Genomic DNA, 23,861 nt, shown 5'->3' with positions numbered 1-23,861 from the left:
ATCATCTCCATTGACATGTGTTAATAGCTCATCACACTAAATTGTACTAATAACTGCTTTCAGGAATCATGATTGCATGTACTTCAAGGTCTTGATGCCTAATAAGGCTGTGTTTAATTCCTGAGCCGTACATCTATAAAATGTTTTGATAGATAACTGAAATGTAATCATATAATGTGAAAAGTAAAATTGGTGCTATTTTTGGCAAATGGTTAGATCTCCTTGTCTTTAGCTGGCTCAGTAATATTGTAGCAGATGCAGGCTAATGCGCATCCATTACCAACAGCTGTCTACTGTATTTTCACTGAATTTGGTGGCTATTGCACCAAAATCTGTATTTGGCAGCCAGCTACCAATCCTTGGCTGGTCTTGCTGGCTGCATGCTTGTGCCTGTGAGCTTCACACACTTGTGTTACATGGACCAGAGCTCAGGTAATGCAACATCATGTCATTCAACCTTTGGCTTTTTTTCCCTGGCTGTTCCTACACTTAAAATAGAGCGTTGGAAACTGACTGAATACAGGTTGAACAGAGGTTTGGTAAAAGGTTTTATTTACTGTTCTGTGGGTGTCAAGAACACAGAGGGCTTCACAGCAAGACATAATGTCTTCTGAGGAAAGAGGACGTTACTTCAAATCTTTGCTGAATTGAAGGATCTGTTTAAAACACTGCTTTATATAATGATTACTGTCTGATGTGGCTTTTCCACAAAAATACAAAATGAGCGACTGAAACACTCTTAAACCTGCTATAGCAAAGTTTTTGGCCACTTGGGGAAAGTAGACGTGATCACATCATTGACCCCTATTCAAAGTTGATATGGTGAACTCGTTCACAAACAGATGCTTAATATAGTGCACAGTGGTGCACAGCTGCTTGCTGTGGCCAAGAATTATCTTATGAGAGCAGTGAGAGTGAGCCAAAACAGTAAAGTAGCGGCCGAATAGCTAAACCGTGAAGCTCTCCATAAGGCTCGATAAATCCAGACTGGAGCTGCAGACTGGTGTGATACAGAGCCGATACTGACCTCCCTCTGGGCCTATGAACAACATTGTCCTCAAGGTCCCTTCTACCTGACCTGTAATGACCATGTAAACCATTTACCTTTGCCACACAGTCACATCTGATACTGCAATGTCCTACTGCAATCTTCCCTCCTTCAGAACAGTTTGCTCAGTTGGTCTAAGAGTAAGGAAACCAGTACAAACCAACAGCATTTATCGGATGGAAAATTTTCTACTGAGTGAACATTAATGTAAAGAATGAAAATGTACTGTAGAAAATATCAAAAGTAGAAAATAATAAAATACAATGCTGAGCTTTTCTTTGGTATTTAGTCCAGTCCTCATAATATTGTAATAGGCTTTGGCTTTACAATGTAAAGATAAGCCTATAGGCTCTGGCTGAAGCTATATGGACTAAATCTTAGAACACAGAACATGTGTATTCACAACTGCTTTTGGATGTTGTCTGGGTCTCAGAGAGTCCAGTTGCCTGGTAAATTGGGAGTGAAACCCTTGCATCTGAGATTAAATTCACTGCTGTCTCCAGCCACACTGAGGCAGACTAGAGGAGCTTGTTCACTGTGTTTGTTGTCAGTATGTCGCACCGAACGGTGCAGCAAATCGGGTGGGCCCAACTTCCTCTGCAAGTAGCTGTGCCTCTGCTTTGGCCACAGGTTTGCTGATCATCTGTCTGGCTTCCAGTAATGCCCCCTGAACCTCAGGCTGCGTGGACACTGTGAAGCCTACTCTCCCATCTTGTGTCTGTTCAAAACAATTATGTTGTGAACACTCCTCTTTCTGTGCCAGCTGAAAAGAAGCTGATGAGATTTTGCACATGCCCAAGCGACGTGGGCATATGAGTCTGTCCACATGGGTTGAACACAGCTCCTGGGATTTTGTTTGGAGCAGTCTGGCTTGTATCCCTCGGTGCTTGCCCTTCGTGTTAGCCCTCCGTTAGCACGACAGTGCCCTCTGCAATTTTCTAATGGAATCTTCATCTCATTCAGCTTAAGATGGCAATTCAAGGCTGTTGTAACCTCAACATTCACAAAGCCAAGGGAATGCTGCTTGATCTCTGAGTTTCCCGTAAAGCCACACTTCTGGCATTAATCAATCACATTTGTTCCTGGTGACTAATATCAGGTCGTACAATCCAAAATAATGGAGAAGTACTGTGAGTTCTTACTTGAGTCACTCTTGCTTCCAGAATCATGTCACTGCCGGTGGGTATCGGCTCGTTCTGTGTTATTTTTTTATTATTTTGTGCAAAAGAGTTGACAGCAAAAACAAAAACACAGTGCTGTTTTGAAAGTCAGCACCTGGTGACCTTTTCCCCATCTGACAGCTGTGTCTGAAGTAATCCTGAATGAAAGCCTTTTCCAGACTTCTCTTTAGGCTAAGAAAAATCCAGCCCCAGCTTGAATGGACCTCTGTGCATGAAATCAGTAAGAAATAGAATACATGTCAGAAATATTTAACTGGATCCCATAATATTATACAGTATAAACCCTAATTTTTTCATTCACGTTTTCAGATGAGCACACTTTCTGTTGCCACCATCACAGTTTGATTTGCCGCAGTACGGTAGCTGTGCACAATTTCCACCATGCGCTACTTCCTCACTTGCTCGACACATCCCTTTATATCTGCAACAGAAGCAAACTGCTCAACTCCTCAGCCCATCTGCTTTCATTAAGACAGAGTGGTGCTCTCCCCCTTCTACAGTAATTGACATGTGGGTGAGCAATGTCTTACAGTGTAGAGTTTCACAGACAGACCAGCTGAAGGGAATATCAAGAATGAATCAATATCGATAGCAAACAGCCCAAATTAGAAGAGGAGATGGGGAGGGGGGGGGTCCTGTTTAACAGTCTGCAGGCAAGGGCTGAGAGACTTTGTGGGTAGCATTGGGAGTTTTAATAACATTGAATCAATAAGCACTGCCCACAAACCTTTCACAGTGAAGTTATTAATTGGAGAATGAACAATACAAAACTGTCACTGCAGAGTTGTGGGCTTCCAGCTATTTAAACAGGGTCCCTTTACTGAGGCAGGAAAGTCTCTGGCCTGCTTTGTATTAATGTTTTGTAGTGCTTACCACCAGACTCTCTAGTTACCACTCATGGATTTGGAAGAAGTGGAAAAATTCAATCCACGGTCTCTTGTGTAACATGTTGTTGTGAGAAACATCCAGCTGCATCTTGTTAGCGCTTTAAACGCAGTGGAGGTTGCAGAGTATGGGAGCTTTGTCCTCTGTCAGCCCAGCATTACTCACCACACAAAGCTGCGTGATTTATCTCAAAATCTATTATCAAAATGAGTAGGCAGAAACCAGGGCTCATAATTCAATTGACACTTTATGGTGTTTGTTATTGGGAGCAGAGGGGTGGGAACACATACAGATAATGAAATATGGATGCTGACAGAGTCACTAATAGAGCTACTGGCCTACAAAGTTAAAACCCACACAGAGCGCCCTCACTTTGAAAGTAGCCACCTAAGCGAGGATGAAAGTGACAAAGTAAATGATCTGCTTGGTGTGTGTTTAATAAAGCTCAGAAAAGCAGCCAGCGCACATACATCTTGATGGACAAGCATTTGGAGATGTAAATGGGGGGAGGCGATCTTCACAGCAGTGCCTTCATTCTGTGCATGTCGGCTCATAACGCAGCTCAGAATTATGCCAAAGAAAAGTGATTATCCCCTGGCATCTTATCATTGCGTTCTTTATAGTCGAGTAATCTGAAATCCTTTTAACAGTTGACCATCTTTGAACCGCCATGATTTTCCTCGTTTCATTTGTCACATTGGATTTAAGGAGCTGCTCCTGAGGCCCGCAGGGCAGAGTGTGTTCACTGTAAAGCATCCAGCGAGTTCCGGTCTAAATGGTGCTAAAGCCAAGGTTAGACTCCGTTTAAACCCTGCTAGTTGAGGACAGTTCAGAATAAACAACTTTGTGCTTGAGATGCTGCTTACACCACACAACATGGAGGCATTCGCAAGAGGAGGTGGTGCAGCGTTTGTGTAAACATGTACATGTGTAACCTTTTCCTTGCTAGGCTATTTGCCACGTAGCAGGTAATGGTTTACACCAAATAACAAATAGTCTGTCTGTCAGAGTGTACACAGGGGCTTCATGGTGCTTTCACATGCACCTCCTTAACTCGGGAATGTACATTGATTTGCATGAAAAAGCAGTCATATTTTAATAATTCCATAAAAATCAAATCAAATTGTTGTCGGCAAACTCCACAATACTCTTGTACAACAGGTCCACTTGCACCTCTTTGTTAATCTTCTTGTGATTTTACTGCAGTATTTTGAAATACTGAAGTCATACTCAGTGTGCATACATTTTGACAGCTAAATAAATATTGCTTGGTTAGTGTAATTTTTTTTTTTTTTCATTTGTCAATTTGTCAATTTGGGTGATGATTCAGAAAGTTAATTTTGGACACTGTAGGCAAGTGAGTACAGGTCAGTCATGTGGAGCTCCTGGTGGTAGTACAGTGTGTACTATAACACTGCGGGTTTCTTCTAACACTTCTAACCATTTCACACTATGCAAGCATTGCCAATCTCAGCCTGACAAATTCAGCTGTATGTTAAGATTTGTCAGCCTTAAACCTGTTTTCACGATAATTTACAACACCAACCTATCAGTGTTTCTGTTTTTTTTTTCCTTCTCTGAGCTATTTTTTACGAAGTGGGAAATGAGTGTCACATCCTCCAGTGCACCAGTTAGGAATTAGCAACATTTAAAATAGACTCTGATGGTGAGTTATTTGGTAACTGTCAATCAAACTGGATCAAACCACACCCAGACAGTCTTGATGAACAAATGTTTGAACGTTAATAAATAATATATGGTCTAACATTTTACCTTTGATGTGACTTTTTAAGTTTTAAGTAACCTTTAGTTTTCCAGAGATTTGAAGCCAAGTTTTCAGAATTGTTGTAATTTTAAGGCTATAATCAACCATGTTTATAACCCGGTCATGTCAACATGTCAATAAATGAGCAATAAAAGTAGCTTCTGTTGAAAATACCCAACGTAAATTGATTTATATTTGTTATTTTCAGTAACAGGTACTCCAAGATGCCTTTGCCTTTTCTTATTAATTTCATACCCTGACTAAAACCTTAAAGGTTGCAATTAAGGATTATTTTCATTATCTGGCAATCACTTCCTCAATTAATCAATTGATTGATTGTTCAATTTATGAAATCTCAAGAAAATCTCAGGAAAATTTTTCCAAATGCGAAGTCTTCATATTGCTTCTTGTCTGTAGTCAACAGTTCTAAATGCAAACATTTAATTTAATATTATGTAAGACAAAAACTGGCAGCAAATCATCACATTTGAAAATCTGGAGCCATCAAAAGTTGTGGTATTTTTGCTTAAAAATAACTTGATTAATCATCTAATCCTCACAGCATGGATGACCAGTATGTCAAAATTCAAATGTCAAAAAGTAGAAAGAAAACATTCCCAAATAGCAGAGGAGTTGAAGTGTGTCAGTGTAGGTCAGATATCAGCAGGCTTTAACACTAATTGCCATGTGCAGTCTATTTTGATGTTCCTGCCTTGTTTTGTTGCAGCCTTTGGTGCCAGGACAGCAGGTAAATAGATTAAACACCTCTTTAAATGGAGCAGACACTCCCATCTCTGTAATTTTCGAGACTGATTAGAGGTCTTTTTCTCATGTGATTTGGCCATTAACATTGCAGATGTCCTGCAACAGAAATTACTTTGCAGACAATCTCCTGATGACCTGGTCTCTTTGAAAGAGGGCTTAAGATCATCATGAAGAGCTGTGCCAAAGTTGTGTGAGCTTGTGTTGCTTTCTTGACAAGGTGGCATGCACCATCATGGCTGAGCCCATTAATCTTCTTGCATGTGGTAATGAATGCAGTCTTGCTGGTCTTTACTGTTTGAAGTGCAGATAATTAGCGGAAGACAATGCCTGAAGTTCATGAAGCTCATTAGAATCACAATATCGAGTGCATATGAACCAATGCACTTCAGGTTTTGCAAACGCTGACATTTGGCATTTCGCCGGAGTGACATGTTCAAATCTGGGGAGAGTGCAGGTGTTGCAGGAGCTGATGCAACGGCCGCCTCGTCCAAGTCGGCTGCTGCAGGAAGTCCGATGAACTAAATGGGCTTCGGGCTTCTGTCACTGGGCTGATCTGTTGTTGAGAGAGAAAACCAGCAGAGTTGAGAGGCGTTCCAACGAGCACAACATTTAAACAAAAAGTTTAAATCCAGATCTTAGAATAGTTGCAGCATGAATTAATGACACTGTGCTTGAGGGAATATAATATAAATGGTTTTCATGAGGGCTGAAAAGGTCATCGCACAAAAAAAGTGCACCAGCTGTGTGATGTTGAAACAACCAAGAGTTGTAATTTCCTGAGAGACATTGTACTTAAATGCAATGTGAATGTTCAGATGGTAAACATGATCGTATTGGCAGATTTGAAATGACTCCTGTGTAACTCAGAAGGCTTAAAGGTCCCAGGAAATGGAAAGTGTCTTTTCTGTAGTGTTACCCTGTGGCCCTGGGTCTATTGTTCTTCTGTCTATCATTGTATGTGAAAAATATGTCAAAAAAAATGTATGTTAGCGCTTTTTTTTGTTTTAATCAAACCTTTTGCCTTTCCCATGTGGAGTATTTTTTTATTTTACCAGTGACTCATGTTTAATTCTCACCAGTAAAATGTGATTTTCACCTGCACCAGTGTCAGTGTCAGTGACCAGCTTCAGTCACACACAAATTGATGATAATGTTGCTCTGTCAATGCTGAATGTGTGAATAAGAAAGTTCACCAACTTCAAAAGTAACGATACCAGTATGTTAATTTGTTCACACCTTTTCCCTCTGCAGTTATTAAAGTTTTAGGTTTAGTCACAGCTGGATATTTGAAACAAATAAAACATGTAAGATTTATTGAAAGAAACCGCACTGAAAGACTGGATCACCTCAGACATTTATCAGACATTTTCTGAAAATGATTAGTGAAGCTGCGGAGGAGGCACGTCTCCAACATGCCCAGTCATGCCATATATGTCATGTAGCCAATTTGATGGACAGTCTGACACCTTGTCAGACCAGGTGACCTAATTCATATATATTTTGATTTAGCAGAATTCAGAAATGGAGAGAAAAATATGCAGTGAAAAATGTTCAAGTCCGGCAGAAGCAACAGAGCAGGTTTCTTCTGTGGCTGGAATATATTTCATTTTGTTATGTAAAATTTTGCCATAAATATGGAGAAGGGATCTGATGTCGAGGACAGTGTCCAAATAAGATTTTATTAATACAGGGGAGGATCTTGGTTTTTTATTCATAAAATAAAATATAAGACGATACCCCCACCCCTGCAGCCCAGTGATTTCTGTACAGTTCCTTGTGCATATTGAATTATCGGTGTGATAATTCATGTGCCATATATCAATTTTGTTCAACAGGATATTAAATTGTGTGAACACAGCTTGGCTTTACTTACCTGTATAAAGCACGAGATTGTGTATTTCAGCAGCATTGAGCATAATATTTACACACTTACAAACATTCACATCTGGGAGCTGCCCAGGAGAGCCACTGTTTTTTCTTCTGTGTACTTCAGCCCAATTAACAGCTCCATTGGAGCAGTTATGGATGTTAATTCTTTGCTCAAGGGCACTTTGACAGTTGTCACTGAGGAAGAGGAGAACACTTCTTACCCAGTATTTTACCAGGCCATGTGGAGATTCAAATTTGAGCCACAGTAATATTTCACAGCACACCAAAATACTAAAAATCAAAAACAACACAATTATTTTAGGGCTGCACTTAAAATGAGATACTGTAAAAGCAGTTTTTTCCCCTTACATATTGCATTGAAATGCAACATCTTATCAGATATGTTAATTTAATGAAGAAAAATAAACAGAATTAGGTTGAAAAGTGAATGTTATTGCCATCTTGGCCAACTGCTCTGCTTGTTATATATATATATATATATATATATATTTTAACCCTTTAGATTATACTTTACAGGAAAAATAAAGCATTTTAAAAAACACACAGCCTTCAACAAGTAACAAGAAATTAACAAAATAACATTTATTTATGGACTGTTGGTACTAGTGTACTGTGTGAGCTTAGTACTCTTTATCTCATTAAAGTTCACACTTACTTGATCAGTTTACCGCTTGTTAACGTTGGTTCCTTGTGTAGGTGGATGTGAAAAGAAAAAAAAATCTCAAGTGGCTTAATTTCAATACAACCAAAGAAAAACCTGTTCTGATAATTAGGCCTGCAAGAGGAAATTTCTGAACGAGTATTCATGATGGAAAAATGTGATACAAGAATACTACAGGACCCAAACAGCCCATTAGATACAAATCACATCTCAAAGTGTCCCAGGTGTTGTAAGATTAAAGAGATGATTATAGATATAGATTACAGATAGACTGCTAAACAACCAGGCATCCATATCCATTAACTGCACAGAAAAACAGAAGAAGAGAGTAATTTTGTGTATGTTAGAGTATCCAGAAATATATATATTTATATATGTTGACCTGCCGCCCACTTGAAACTGAGGCCTGTGTTTGGTTAATTCTGTATTACACGCTGCATTGTTTCCTCTGAATCCTTCATGCGGAGGCAGGCAATTTTAATCCACTGAGGGAATGAAAACTATTTAAAGAGGTGATTACTGAATCCAAATACATTGAATAGTTACTGCAAACAAATCTAGACCACAGACGTGATCAAAAATGCAATGGATCGGTGAAATTAAGCCGACTCAAATCTTTACTGCATTGCACTGTGAATAGCCCACCCGACTCTGCGAGCAGAGCCTCCACCTCAACCTCCACTTTGTAACACGGTTGTACAGTGTGTTTCTGTGGTTCTCCTCTAGCAGACAGCCTCGCGTCAGTGTCAGAAGTCATATTCTCCCAGTTAAAATTTCATTCATATCAATAATTCATCAATTTCTCATTAATTTGAAATTTTTGAATGAGAACCTGCAGTAGTTGGATCAAGTAGCTTGTAGAAAGTATTTAATCAGCAATTATGTAGATAGATAGATAGATAGATAGATACTTCATTGATCCCAAGGGAATTTCAAGGATTGGATCTGACTTGTTATTGGCAGACATCCAATATTAAAGGACTCAAATTGGGATCAGGGCCAAAATAAAGTGGAAAAAAAACTTTTGTAACTTCAAGATAAACATTCATTCAACTCACCCTCCTCCTTAATAGTTTTTATGGTGTATCAACATCATGCCTTTCCTTCCACCTTTGCCCCTAATTGTAAACATCTGAGGTTTTAAGAAGTAATCAATACTGTTGTTTCTCTGGAGAGGACAGCCATTCACTACACAGTACTCATTAACAAAGGGCAAGATGTAATTTTCTGTGTCCATGCTGTTCAGTTAAATTGCTGTAGACTGGAGACTTTGGCCTTGGATTCTGTGGGTCTGTAGGCTCTCCAAAGTGGTGACCTGAGGTCATCTGCTCAAATGTAAGAATCAGACAACCTTGTAATTTTTACTCCCAAGTTGGCTTTTATTCCACAAGCACAAGCTGCCAAGTCAGGCTTCACAACAAAAAGGTTAAAACTGATTCAGTGAAACAAGGTCATCATCTCACTACACACGCTTAAACAGTTTATTTTGCGGTGGGAAAAATAAACAGTCCTGTACCTTATCAAAGATCTGCTCAGGTATTTGTCCCAAAGCAAGTCCTGTTCACAGCCCATCTACCACTGCTCCCATATATCTACCAATTCAATATCCCGGCCTTTTATTGTCATGGGTGTTAGATTATGGTACCACAAGAGCCACAAGGGAGATGTGGGAAGTGACCACATAGCAAAGGTGAGGAACAAATCAGAGAGTCTGTAAAATAGACAAGCCAGAACTGTTGTCTGAGAAAAAGATGTCTGTGGATGTCATGGGAGGAGAAAAAATATAATTCCTCTGCCTTGTACAATAGCCTTTTTAGCTATTGTTAGCAAACATCTGTCCAAAACAATGACTCTATAAAAGGTCATCCAACATACTGACAGTCACAGTGTCATCCCCCACAAGAAACATTTTCACAAGTAGAGTTTTAGAGTGTGGGTGGACGTACTTACTGTTGTGAGAACGATGCTTTTATTCTTCTAATGCTCTTTCATTATAAAGTCATAAGGACTTTGACCGTCTCATTATGCAACATGCCATGTGACACCCAGCTGTATAGGAACCCTCTGCAGATCGGAGGCAAATGGCATGATGCATTTTCAATAACTGCATTCTCATTTGCAATAAAAAAAGACTTGCATTTGCATTTGGGTCAACACATACTTTGGTCAGCCATTTAGTTTGTTTTTAAGATGTTAAGCAAAAATATAATATTTATCCATTACTTTCATTACTCACAAGATAACTTGTCTGTTTCCAACAATATCTTGTATCACAAAATTGGGACAACTTTCATTTCAGCACATTTATATACTCCAGTGACAAGTATGTTTGGTGTTTGGTGCTTTGTGGTTTATTTTATTCAACATATTAATGATTATGTATGACAATATATTATATGTTTTGCATTTTGTTGTGGATGATGTTCACATTTATGCAAAAGGAATAATTCCAAAAACTTTCATGCCATTATTTTATTTTGAAATGATTATTGTGTCTATCCTTTTTGGGACATCTTTTCTTTATTTATCATATGTTGTTAAAGACCTACTTCAAATGTATGAAATGGTTTCTGTTCAGGCTATACATCAGGAGAGTTTTCAACCAAGCATTCGTTTTGTCTCTAAAATGAACAGCTGCCACACTGTTAGTTCTACACTATGACAACAGAGGACAAAATTGTCTCTATACCTCTTGGGTTTCTGTGAGCTTGTTTTGAAGCCATGAGACTGCATTTATGGGTGCCCACTAGGGCCTGAAATTAGCACCTGCCCACCCAGTAATTATGGTTAAAAATTAATCACAGTGGGTAGTGTCATCAGGTTGCTGACCAACTTGGCAGCTGATGAAATAATGGTGAATCACTTCAGCTATATAACAATTAAATAAGTATTATGGCACAGCACAGGGCTCTAGCCACAAGGCATTGTGTATTTCTTTTGCACATTAGATTTTGCAGATTAGATAGTTATTATGAGTGTGAGACTGCTTTACATTGTGTACTTACAGGTATTGTAACCTGTGCAGATCCAGGAGTTTCTGTCTTCCTGTTCTCCATAGTCCTGTGCATCAGTGTGATGCCTTCACAGCATGCTTGCATCATGGTAGCACACTAGTATGAAACAGTGATAAGACCACTCCATCAAAGCTATATGCCGTTATCTGAAATTAATCAACATCCCCCGAGTCATTCAGAAATGAGTATTCATGGGGGCCATGGTATGAAAGTGTAATGAAATTTATTAGGTCTAAAATGAGATGTGACCCTTTAAGAATAATACCCGACTTATTGAGGGTTTTTTTTTGCACATCTAAGAAGATAGAATTGGCTTTTTTATTCACCGCAGACATTTCTAGCTCTATTCACTGCTTCCCCAGAGGCTTTGATCTCAGATGTATTTACCTAATATCTTTCCAGTGCATACACGGCGCATTTCAATCATTTTGGAAGTGTAGGATTTCTCAGAACATTCCGCAAATATGACCATGAAGTCGGTGTTGCCGTTTTAGTGAGCTGTGCAGCAGTTTGACTTAATAAAAAATACATTTTGATAGTTGCATTTCATAGTGTATTAGATGGAGCAGCAGTATTTCCTGTAGTTACATTTCAAAAGATACAGAAGCTGGAAACATTTTGAACCTCAGTCCACCTACAAAACTGTTGCTGGGAGCCAAAATATGAAACTGTTCTGTTCAGAGAGCAGGCAGAGGTGACGAAGCTGTCAGAGTCGAAGCTCCTTACTGACTGACACTCTGACCTGAACAATGAATTAAAAGCAAATTAGTTTTCCATGTTTCTAAGAAGAATCTGCTTTATTGGCTGTATATTTTTACATACACTGAATTTTTCTTCCGCATTTAACCCTTTCTCTCTCACATGCAACACCGAGCAAATTACATGCAGTGAACACACACACACACAGGAGCAGTGGACTGCCATGTCAGGCACCCAGGGAGCGGTTAGGGGGTTAGGTGCCTTGCTCAAGGGCACGCCAGCTGTTAATAATGGAAGGGGGAGGAGAGAGTGTTGACTATTCCTGCTGGTCTGCCCCTCTGGTCACAAGCTCCTTCTCCAACCTCTAGGCCACTGTCAACTGTCTCTCTGTTTAGGAGACAGTTGGCATTAACAGGGAGGACTTAGTCAATACTGCACGTCACATTAGCAGAAGTCCCGACTCTCATTGTCATTGTTGCTAATTAGTGCTACCAGAGTATTGGCTGGTTCTGGGCTTGGGTGTTGTTTTTATGAAGCATTGAGTGATGCATCTCGTTAAAATGCAGCTCAGAGTTTGATCTGTAACTTTGCTTAATGGTTTAAGATTTTAGATATTACTGAACACGCATTTGATTCCCCATGCCAGTTCCTCCCAGTAATTGCTGTAAACAGTTGGGGTTTAAAGGGTTGAAAAATGTGATTTTTAATTATGCTGAACACAAGAAAGTCCAAGTAAGTTACTGCGTGAAGTGTGTTGGCTCTGCTCATGTTTGTGTTCGTTTGCAAGTCAGTGTTGTCACTACTTTTAATGTGGGAATCACACCAGTCACATATTCAAAGTTTGTACACGGATATTGTATCATCATCTCTGTCCTTATTTTACCTTGTGTATGACATGTTGTTGTTGCTAGAATTAATAACTGAAAAAAGGAAAAGAGATACATTAAGGAGAGTATTTTTCCAGCACAATCAAGGTTAAAACACAGTACAGATTGCCATACATCCCCACTAAGTATCACTTCTGTTTATTTTAGATGGTACAAGTGGTAGAACAAGGATCTTTCACGATGTTACATCCTGTAGGAGTTACTCTCTGGAGATAACGGAGTGGCTTTGACTGTAATGGCTCCTGACATTTTATCCACTACTCTTTGTTTGCTGTACTTATGAGCACATCAGCAGTTTGTGAGTCTGATAATGAGAAAGAATTCCAGCCAGGGCAACTTTCTTTTGCACATTAATCAATGAATATTTATGTTTAAAATTCAGTGAATTATTAATCATTAATTATTCTATCTGATGTTAGCGCTATTTCTTTTACTGCAACTGACAAACAGTAAAGTGAAACTTGGTTTAACAAACCCAGCTAATTATCTTTTAAAGTGAGAATTTTCATTTTTTTCCCCCTCCGTCATGATTTCCCCTTTGCCGTAAAGTCAAATGCACCTTAAGATAAAAGAAGGCTTGTGATGATCTTCAGGACCAGCACCCTGATTTTCATACAATGATTGTGGCATTCAAAGAAAGGTTGGGAACATTTGACGTGTCATTTAAAATGATGGATTATGATAGCCAAGGCGACCGAGATTTTTAATGAATGTATGAAAACAATGAGATCCTCTTTCCCCCTGGAGGTAAAGTGAACCTGGGGAAGATCACACACTTGCTTCTGACTGTTGCATACATTTATGTGTCTTAGCAGTGTGTTTGAATCAGTGTTTTGTAACATCAAAGTACGAGTGAAATACTCCAGCACAGTAAACAGACTTGGTGGAATGACAGAGATTAGCCATTGGAAAATATTCACACGTGGTTCAGTTTAACCAACCTCATGTTTCTAGTAAATAATTAAATTGCTGTTTAGTGTTCCTGCTTGATAAAGACATGAACGATTAATTATGAATAAAGAACAATTATCAGATTTGTTCTAGATTATGTTTCTCTCTATTAATCAATTATTTGCTTAATCATTTTCAGCACCACATTGATGTTCCCATGCGGGTAGTGCCATAGGGAAAGCTGTCCTCTGGGGACCATGAATGTCTTCAGCAAATGACTTTTTTGAGTGGGTCATCCAGGAAAGATGATGAAAAGATGACCGAGTGGAACATTTTTCCTGGATGACCCACTCGGTCTTTCTCCTGACCAGCCTCGCTCCTGTGTCCAGCTGTTTCTGAGCAGAAGGCAAATCAAAATCAATCGGTGCCGTCTGACACACCATAATTTCAGCAACACTTCACAATAAAAGCAAAACTGGCATGCTCTCAGTGAATATATCCCACTACAGCTGGATATCCTGCCCACTCACTCACATAGCCTATCTACAGCAGACTGGCCTGAAAAAAAGAGAGGAAAATAAAGGAGGGATAATTCAGGAGGACTGCGATCAATCGCACAAACAGAACAAACTCACACAGGACCTGGAGGGGATAGTCTCCTGTTTTGCCTACAACTGCTGATCAGAGTGTGCTTCGGTTGGAGAACAAGTGGATCTAATTGTCTTAATCACATTCTGTGCTACCCAGGCACCAATGACACTGGGCGGTTTTAGCATTAAGATTGTAATTTTTCCTAACTCCTGAGAGGAGTGATGTTTGTCATTAAGTGTAAGTTTTTTTATTATTATTATTCACAACCACCCTTTTCTTACATGCCCATGGCAGGAAAAGCCCAGATGTAACCAACAACAGTAATGACCTGCACAATAGGAAATTGGAACTGGTGTATTGAGTCATAATTAATATTATTAGCTACTGTCTAAAACTGATTAGAAATGTATATATTTGGATAGTATTCCCTAAGTACCTTGTGGTTGGAATTCCAGTACTAGTTCTACTTGTACGGTGGCATTGAGGTACAAAACACAGTAACATTGGACAAAAGGATGCACTGAGTGGCCATGGCTGTGCTGACAGACAGTGACCGACTTTTGTACATCACGGTGGCTTTTGCTCTTGTTTGTGTCCTTGCATGTTCCTTTCATATGACCGTTTTTGTTGCAGTGCAACACTCACATGAAGTTAGGTTTAGTTTGAGTTCAATTTGAGTTTATTTGATTCTAGATGCTACTCCTAACAATATTATATTGCAAATAATTTAAATCTTTAAGCCCTATTATTAATAAATGTGAAACTCTTCCCTAAATTAAAAAAAAAAACTAAACATGACAAAAAGACCCTGCTCAGAAAAATCTCTGCAAATGTCAAATGCCGATGTTGTCTCCCAGAAATTCTGTTTATGCATATGTTTACAGGGGTGAATGTAACGGTGACCAATGACCTTTTTAGACTTCGTCACAAAAACACAAGTGCTGTCTGGCAGCATTTCACAGTCAGTACAGATCCAGCCAAGATGGTCTGCAAATTGTACAAAAGTAAATTCAGCACAGGCAAGGATGGTAAACATCTGTCAACATCTTCAATGCACAATCGATTGCATTTCAAGCATCCTGCCCTGGTTTCCATTCAGTCCCCCACAAGCACCACATTAACAATGCAGCCATGCCTATCCCCGCAGGTCACTCTTCTACATCAGCTGTCTTTGCTGCTTTTAATGGGAAAAAACAACAGGATTGTTATTTTTGATTATTTCCACTATTATTCAAACACAAATAGAAATAGAAATTAATTCAGTGGCCTGAACAACTACAGATACAAGATTAAAATACTGGATTCTCTGCACGTCCCTTGTCCATTGTCCATTGATTTTAATCATGGTTGTGGGGGGTCAGCGCCTGTCCCAGCATGTATTTGGTGAGAGATGGTGGGGTACACTGCTGGAGATGTCACCAGTCTATTGCAAGGGCCCATACATACTGACAAACAAACAAGTTCACACTCACAGTATGCCCACAGGCAATTTAGAGTTTCTCTCACCTGAGCTGCATGCCGTTGGACTGTGGGAGGAAACCAAAGCAGCCGCAGAAAACTCATTCAGACACGCTGAGAACATACAAACACCCAGGCTCAAAACAAGACAGACAAAATAAAACAGATTCTCAAACTGTGAAATTTGACTTTCATTCATTATCATGATCATTGATTTTTTTTTTTTTTTAACTCTTCTGCTGGACTTGATGGGATCTCTTTCAACGCTTTTACTAGAAGTGATGAATTCTTGCATGGCCACCTACAGAAGCTATTTCTACATAATTCAGGTTTCTCTGCATGCAAAGGATGTAAAAGGAAGAACAAAGCCTAATTTCAGTCACAATGAATACTAACACGTTATTCCGTGGTCTGATGCATCTCATTCTCTATTCAGCAGTGTTGCTGTTACATCGAATGCAGAGGAGGTTCAGCACAAAGGATCACTTGATTTTTTTTTTCACACTTTCTCCTTCAAGCTAGTTTCTGTTGCAGTAACAAAGCTCATTCTTTAGTACTTTAATGCAATCTTAAATGTTGTAACTACAGGATAATTTGAATATTAGTTCATTTCATAGGATAGAAGATAAGAAATGCTGCTTAGTATGTACAGTATGGTTTGAAAGCTTTATTTTGTATGCAGTTTGCATGTTCTTCCCTATTAAGTGCCCATAGGAATCAATGTGAGCAGAGATGGGGCTAGAACAACCATAAAAAGACAGTAAACTTACATGCAAAGTATAAATGATGCATAACAACTACAGAGATGCAAAATAACCACAAAGTGACCCAAAACAACTACAAAGAGGCATAAAACAGCCACAAATGTGTCCTCCTTCTTTGAATCTGTCTCACAGTCTGAATTCTAGAAAGTCCCACTTTACTTATCTGTCTGTAACTGTCTGGCCTGTGATGGACTGGAAACTTGTCCAGGATGTTCCTGGGCCTTAAGTCCAATGTGTGCTGGGACGGACTCCAACCTTTATTTGAACTGTGCACATAGAAAATGAATGAATGAAGGAAAACAAGTTAATATGAATTCAAGTCCCAAACAGTTTGGCATAATATCTGATACAAGCAGTAAGTCTCCTTCATTTTGATTCTGTGCAGATGTTCCATTCACGTTCACCAGCCTCTTCATAATTTCCTAATGTCTCCGTACTTGTTGCCGTTGTTGCACTCTGATTAATGCTGAGATTCATGTTTGAAAAGAAAGGAGGATAAACGGGAATAGTTAGTATTTGTGCAGAATATGTTGCAATAGAAAATAATGGCAGTTCCTTCCTTTTCTGTGTGATTAGGCAGTCAGGAGAATCTTCATAATAGACAATTGTTTTTCTCTAAAGAGAGAAAATAATGCAAAGTGTGAAGTATTTAGAAAATTCTTAAAACACTTTCGGTGTATGATGGGAAATGCCGTCTCTTAATGGACTGCAATCTAAGCTATTTAAAACCATGAAGCCTCTGACTAATTGCATTGAGTCATTTGACATGTCAAAGGCTGCACTTTTCAGAGCTGATAATTCTGAAAAAAAAAGAAAATCAGTTTATATCACACAGTTAATGACTGACTTGCTATGCTATGACTAAACTGATTTTCATCTATGTCTTCAAGAACCCTGAAAATCAATTTGGATTGTAAACATCTGGGTTTTTACAAATACATGGGATGATGTTGGACATAAGTTGATAGTGGTTATAAGTGCCTTTCACTGAGAGGAAATAATATGAATTTTTTAAGCATTTTCTGAAATACGGCCATTATCAGGGCAATCACTGACAGCTTCCAGAGACTTTATGATTGCTGGACAGATTAGAGGACTGCAGTATGCATCAGAGCCTCTTCTAGGAAATAACAAGTGCCTCGGCAATCAGAAACATGTCCCCCAGGAAAAAGAAGAAAAAAAAGCTCCAGTGATTGCAGCGTTTTGAGATTAAGAGACATCACACTGAGGACGATGGTGAATTCCCAGATGGGACGAAAGCAGCAACAAAGTGTGACAGAAAGAAATCTCATTATGTGACATCATTGCTCAGGCTCTTGTTGTGACGCATACAAAAAAACGCAGCACAGCAGCAGGACATCAGTTCATTCCTGCTCAGAGTGAAAATGCATCCATACTGCTCAGCAGACACACATCTGTTTCAGTGAGCTTCAGATTTTTTTATCTATCAAAACCTTTGATGCATTTTTTTATCTGCTGTATTAAATAATACTAGAAAGTGCACTCTTGTTTTCTCTTTAGCCTAATACCTTTTATTACATTTCAGAACAGTACTGAGTTTCTTTGTTCACCATGTGGAGTTTTCTTGTAGACAAATATAAAGTCAGTGCTTTGTATTCAATGTTATTCACCAAAATGCATTTGACGCCTAACCAACACATCTCCTTCCTCGTAAAACTTTTGCAGTGATGCGGTTGTTGTTCCATGACTACATTTCTTGGTGCTTTACTGCCACTTGTGGATCCATGCAATAGTGACAGGTGTATCCCATTACCTATTCGCTTGTTTACATGCATACACAATCTCTCACGATCTATAGTTTATTGTTGGACAGTGAACATTTTGGCTTGTCTGTAGGAAGCACAGGTGTCCCTGATGACACTAAAAATGGCTCTGTTCTGTTCTTTTCTGTCTCAGCAAATCCTAAGTGTGTAGTTTTGTTAATATGTGTGCAACGGAAGCAACATGAACATTTGAGCTCAAATTATTTATAAGCCAAACAAACAAAAAACAACATGAGCCACTTTGGGTTTCAAAAGCTTTATATGTTGATGTGTTGTGTTATGTTATGTCTGTATATGTTGAAATATAAATTTGTGTTCAAGTAGAGACACAGATTAAACACATTAACACGCTACTTTAACTGCAGTGAAATGAACTCTGTGATGATGAAGATGATGATGATGATGAATGATGAATGATCCAGCTTATTACAAGTGTGTTCAAGGAAGTTCTCACCTCTGAATTGAGTGGTAAGCAAATTCATAAAGCTACAAGGGGGAAATAATTAAAGCCTAAAAGCTTTTTTATCTTCCTCAGGAATGGGACCATTGATTTTTTTTTTTATTTATTTCTTTTTTCCACTCAGCTTCTTCTCGTTTGTACTCTGCCATGATCAGAGAAGTCTTTGTTTGGCAGAAAAAAAAAAGAGGCGGACCAAAGATGTGGGGAAAAGGCAGGCAGGCTTATTATCGCCAGAAGCAAAAGTTCTGGGAACAAAAGTCATGTGACCTGCGTGGGCACACGTCTTATATTTTCTAGAGTGTGAAGACTCTTTGATTTGCTTTCACTTTCATATCGTAATGAGTCTTTCGGTCTCTGCTGCTCCAACATGGAGTGTACTCAGCAATTCTTCTTCTCTTTCCTGAAAGTGGTGTTGACTGGTGGTCTCTGTGACCTGCCTGTGCACGGCGCTCATTTGAAGGATCATTCGCTTGTTCTGCTTGGCGATCGCTGCTGCTGCTGCGCCTTGTATTAATGAGCGATTCCTGGGTCTTTTTGACTCGTTGGAATCATCCATCCACATAAATCTCCTTTAACAAGAGTGAAGAGTTTCAGCATATCAGCATAAAGGTGCTGGTAGATCACAGGATTCAGCTCCCATTGGTGAAAACATAAAAGATTAATTCATAATGCTCTTTCTTGGGGGGATAAGTCACAGTAGTAAGTGCATAGCACATTTAGATACATGTGGATGTATGGTACAGCAGTAGTAATTCATATTCAGATACGTTTTAAAATTTAATTTGCAAGTTGTACTTTCCTCTGAGACACTGTTGGTCACTGTCCATGCTGGAATGCTATTAGCTCATTTGATCCCCCTCAAAAATTTGCTTTATAACAGCTTGATCTGTTAATTATACCAGCTATTTGATCTTTGATCTCTGTGAAGATCTCATTTTAGAGCCCACTGTAGCTCCGTTCCTCCCAGCTGATCACCCATATCCAATTAGACATCGAATTTGACAAGAGCTGAGGAACTTTTGGTGTTTTCTCTCAAATACTCAGAGCCTTAGTCATGCTCTGGTGACAACTGATTAATGCACTCTGTGTGCCATGTCCAGGGATAGAGGGTCGCCATCACTAAACTTCTTTGTGTCCAAGAAGCAATCTTTCTTACAGCGAAAGGAGGCTTTTAAAAATGTCTCGATATGAAAACAGTATTTGTGCCTTGCTTTCCACCTTGACCGTGGACACAATCTTTTTCTATTTTCACAATGTCGCTCTTCCAGGGAAGACGGCGACAAACATCACAAACAAATGTGTTCGGGGATTAGGTTGACCTTTTTTTCACATTATTATACAGCTCTGCTGTGTCCCCTAAAATATTTGTTTGTTCAGGATCAATATAAACCCTTGGGTAAAGTCCCACTCGTGTGATCAGTGTACTGCGGCCTGTTTTCTCAACTGTGACTTGATGGGGTCCACAGCTCGGTTCAGTCTGTGCCATATCTGAAATCACCCACTGTTTCTCACATTCTTTATTCCATGTATATCAATACTCACTACGTCATTTAATAGAAAGTAGGGAATTTTAAACAGTTATATATCACATTAAGGTGCCATTCAGCAACTGTGATTTTGGGGATTCATGAATGAAACTTCAAAAAACAAAACAACACAATATACTCACATACAAGCTTATATGAGTGCTGGGTGTGGTCAGAGGGGCTGAGACTACATGGAGTTCCCTCTTTAAATTAGATTTTAATGACAATGATTCACACCGTGTGTTGACTGAACTGTTGTTTTCAACTTTAGTTCCATCTTCAAAGTATAATAAATTTCTCTGAAAAGTCTCAATTTCGAGTGGCTTCCAAGCTCAAAACATATCCATTGATCCCGCTCCAAAATCCGACCATATAAGTTTTTAGTTAGCAGTATGGTTCAAGGGATGGCGGTACCTGTCTGAAATATAACTCAATAACTTTTGAATGAATGGCACTGAAATTCTGTACAGATAGTGACAGTTCAGAAGTGAGAACTCTTCTCACTCTCCAAAGACTTTTCCATGCTCAGTTCTCGGGTTCCCCACCTTTCCATACGGTGCTTTTTTTTTTAGATTCAAATTTTAATTGTCTAACCCTTTGTTGAAGGCAGAAATATGTGCAAAAGTAATTGCATTCCCACCAGTCTCAGCTGTGCTTAGCAAATGTTAGCATGCACTCTAAACTACACTGCATGCTGGCTCACTGATGTTAGCATTTGTCACACAACACCAAAGTGCCTGAGTCCAGAGTTGCTTCTCTTGTCTTGTTAAATTGAAGAATGTGACTTTGTCCCAAATCACCTCCTTGCTCATCCATGCACTTTTCCCAAAAGAACAGACACTCAATAGTTCACTTGATGGTGAGCAGTAAATTCAGTAATCATCACTGACAGCTGTGGATTTGCACAATTTTTGCATTTATCAAATTTGGTGCATTGCGTTGTGGGATTATCATAACCACCTCTTGTTTTGCTTGACTGTGAAATTCTTTTAGAGGCAGTATTTGGTCAGTTAAGTTACACACTCAGAATTTGGACACTTGATTTTGGAGCAGCCTGTATTTTAATACCTTTCAGTTAGCCATTTGTTTTTCTTTTCTTTTCTTTTGTTTTTTCTTTCAGAACCTTGGAAATCCATCACAGCAACAGCATTTCTGCTTTTTGTCCATATTCTAAGTTGGGTACTGCAGTAACACCCTCGGTCCAACCCCCAGGAGTTGATTCAGCACTGCTTCTGCCATACAAAGACTAAGTGAGGGGTTTGCTAGTTGAGTCTTTGTGTAATTTCTACTTCAGTGCTAACCTCTGTTGTTCTGTGATGTGAGTAACAACAACAAATCAAAATCGACGCCTTCTACAGTCTCCTCTTCATTTCCCTCCAGGCAAAGCAAACGGCAATAGAAAGGCGGCAAATGCAGCACTGTAAACAAGCTATTGAGGGGACTCAAGCACACTAAAGCAATATGGTTATTGTTTGGCTGTTGAAGTTCACTGTGCTTTCAGGATGGCAGTAATGAGCAATTGCTAGGTAGTGTGCAGAACATGGAGCTGGTAACATGTTGACAAGCACCTTCAGGTGTGTCAAATACTCAATCGTTGTTGTTTATCAGGAGAATTACCACATGTCATATACAATAACTGGAAACAGTTTTTTGAGAACAAGTGGACTAAATCAGACAGTCGGACCTTCAAAAAACATGAAAAACACAGCCTTGGCCTGCCCCTTGTGATTCTGAATGCAGTCTGAACGTGTACCTTGGCTTGTTTACTCACCTCTATTAATCACTAACCCCTGCAGCTATTTACTGCTCATATTATGCTTCCAGAAATCACAAGTAGGACAAGGAGCACATAGAATCGTTAATATTATCATTCTGACTCTGTGAATCAGCCTTAATTTTTGCTTTTAGTCAAAGCTGGGAGTAAGGACACAAAAAAACCTTTCAAAGGAAGCTTTTTACCTTCCTTCACTTTTGTAATGGTAATACATGACAATAGCAGTACTCCTGCAACATGTCGATGCTTTGTGTCTACTTTGAATGGAGAAAAGGGTATTTCTGCCCACATTCTTCCTGTACAATAAGTGAAAATGGCAAAGAAGGGCACAACTGTTCTTTGATTTTGAAACTTCTACATCCGGCCCTTATATTTACTGCTAATGTTTTAAAAACCTCCAAAAATATACTTAACAAATCAATATCAATATCACAAATATCCGACTGCATCACATTGTCTGCTAGGGTAATCTACTAAAGCAATAAAAATGCATATCTAAATTGCAACAAGGGTTCAGAATATACAAAGTGGTTTTGTAAAAATAAGATTTTAATCTACCTGTTCAGTACTTACTGTCATTATTACTCTAATCTTAAAAGATGCATTGAGGTGTGAGTGGAAACTTGTATGCTGGTTTAGAGTTTACATCAAAATGAAACTGGCAGGCATAACGTACCTGGTAGGAGATGACGTGACTTTTGGATTTATATTTGTGTCCCGTCACCAGCTGTGCAAGCTTACCTGATTTGTATTTTTCCTGATCTTAAATGCGCTGCTTAAATGCACCCGTTATAGCACATGAGCCACAAAATCACAAATGGGTGGGGTGAAAAAGATCCACTTCGGGTTTAATTACTCATGAACAACAAGGGTCATTCTTAAGACAAAGAGTTGATCTTTTCTTTGGATATTATGATGTAAATCTGTGCATTAGTGGGTGACAACGGCAGAGCAAATATGGGCCCTTTTTGCTTATCTTTGTCAAAGGTTGGATTTCTCTGAAACTAATGGAGGTTGTACAGGAGGTCTGCATATTTTGATATAAAAAGAATATGATACTGTGTTTCTTCTTTGCCCTAAAAGCTTTTGCTGTTGACGAGATGTTTGTAGCTTGTATGCTCCGTGCAGTATTGCGATGCGATGTGAGTCTAAGTTCTTGATTTTCTCTGCCCATCCGCATCTGCATAGCTGGAAAATGCAGGATGTATGCCAACAAATGAAGATTCTGGCCAAAAATCATAATAAAGATGCTGAGTGTATACTGTATGTGCACCCTTAACTTTATTTCACAGTACTTTGTCTGAAAGCAGATAACATAGTATTAAGAAATAAAATAAAAAACACATTTTTGTGCTCTTGTTTGTTTTGATGCACTTGAACAACAACTGTTGATCTTTCTAAAGGTTTTATCAACACTTTAAACTCTTATTAGACACAGAAGTGCTACAATATGCAGTATAAAAACATGTCGCTAAATAGCTAAAATAACTAGAAACCTGACAGCTCTCAGAAGATACTGAAATGCTTTATAAAAATAACAACAAATGGAGACTCATCAACAGTATCAACAATGAAATAAAACAAAGGAAATTTACACTTGTACACATATCCCAAAATCTTAAGGCGGTTGAAATATTAAGTCAGACAACCAAGTTAACACTTTATAAAGTGCTTACATAACACATCAGGCTCATGAATGCTTCATTTCACATTAATGAATAATAACAGCATCATGACACACTTACATTAAGTGGATGCAGCAGTATGACATAGAAAATATACAAATGGGCTAACTAATGCCTGCAGTTATGCTTACAT

At 38.9% G+C, this 23,861-nt stretch overlaps 1 long non-coding RNA gene across 1 annotated transcript in view; it reads left to right on the top strand.

Moving 5' to 3' along the window:
• The window catches only part of LOC124073772, a 74,509-nt gene that overhangs the window by 27,074 nt on the left and 23,574 nt on the right, over positions 1-23,861 (top strand). The window lies entirely within an intron of this gene.

Source organism: Scatophagus argus, chromosome 16 (assembly GCF_020382885.2).
Source record: "Scatophagus argus isolate fScaArg1 chromosome 16, fScaArg1.pri, whole genome shotgun sequence".
NCBI classification, from domain to species: domain Eukaryota; kingdom Metazoa; phylum Chordata; class Actinopteri; family Scatophagidae; genus Scatophagus; species Scatophagus argus.
Note: the sequence above shows the minus strand (reverse complement) of the source record. Positions and strands in the feature narration are given on the sequence as shown.